This window comes from Gavialis gangeticus, unplaced genomic scaffold (genome assembly GCF_001723915.1).
Source record: "Gavialis gangeticus isolate Ggan-Ray unplaced genomic scaffold, GavGan_comp1, whole genome shotgun sequence".
Taxonomy (NCBI): domain Eukaryota; kingdom Metazoa; phylum Chordata; order Crocodylia; family Gavialidae; genus Gavialis; species Gavialis gangeticus.
In genome coordinates, this window is record NW_017729031.1 from 81,109,783 (window position 1) to 81,110,781 (window position 999).

At 46.5% G+C, this 999-nt stretch overlaps 1 long non-coding RNA gene across 2 annotated transcripts in view; it reads left to right on the forward strand.

The window, feature by feature from the left end:
* The window catches only part of LOC109301881, an 8,437-nt gene extending 8,022 nt beyond the window's left edge, over positions 1 to 415 (forward strand). For both annotated transcript variants that reach the window (XR_002098654.1, XR_002098653.1), the window contains exon 2: positions 88 to 415. This is a non-coding gene — a long non-coding RNA (uncharacterized LOC109301881). The remainder of the gene's footprint in view (positions 1 to 87) is intronic.
* The last annotated feature ends 584 nt before the right edge of the window (positions 416 to 999 follow it).

Genomic DNA, 999 nt, shown 5'->3' on the forward strand with positions numbered 1-999 from the left:
TATATCTCAGTTGCTTTTTTTGCTATGGATCCTTTGCGCTTTTGTCTTTTCTAGCTGCTTTAGTTTTCGTTTGTGCATTATTTACAGATGTGGGAGATCCGAATACACATAAGTCTCTTTATAGATAGAGAGCTGGAGATATCGATCTACTCGGAGAAAAAAACAAGGGCGTTTAGATTTAAAAAAAAAACAAACTTATTTTAACTTTGGCTTGATGATGATGAAAATCGTGGGACAAAAACGGCGGGGATTATTCTGCAACAGAGGGGGAAACTGACCCCATCGTTTTTCCGACCTGCTGGCCAGTAACTTTCGTTTTAAGTTGATTTCATTCAGCGAGATGTTGTGATCTCGGAGTTTATTTTTCTTTTACAATCCTTTTCTTCGCAATAAAAGCCTTTTCTGTTTCAAATTATATACGTTTCCCAGTACATCATTTTCTTACGTTGTCCTTATTTCGGCGGGGACAAAAAAAGAAAAAAGACGATTACTTCTCACCTCGTTTCATTATTTTTTGATGTTGTTAAATACAAAGGAGAAAGCCGGCCCCGGGTTTCTCCCCTTTGATAACCTCTGCTTTTTCATATTTATTTTTTTGTCAAACCAAATACGAGGGTTTGGTGCTGGTGGAGACCCTGGCGCGTGCCCAGTGGATGTGCTTATTAGTTCACGACAGTCCGGGTTCCCGGCGGTTTTGGAACCTTCCGGTGATCTGTTGCCAAAGAATTAACTGAACAGGGGAAAAAAATGAAAGCAACCCCTCGCAAAGGTTTGCTTTTAATTATCTGTCACGTCTAAAGCCAGAAGGCGCTGGAGCCGTTTGGGTTCAGTTCCCGCACAGCGCTGCACTGCCTCTGCCTGCAGCGCCGGGCCCGGCCTCGGCTGCAGCTGCCCCGCCGCGGGCTCCTGCCTCACCGCAGCCCAGAGCCTGCACCGCAAGCCCACTTCGCGCCTCCCCCCTCCCCGCCTGCCCCGCGGGCTCCTGGACAAGTGACAGCA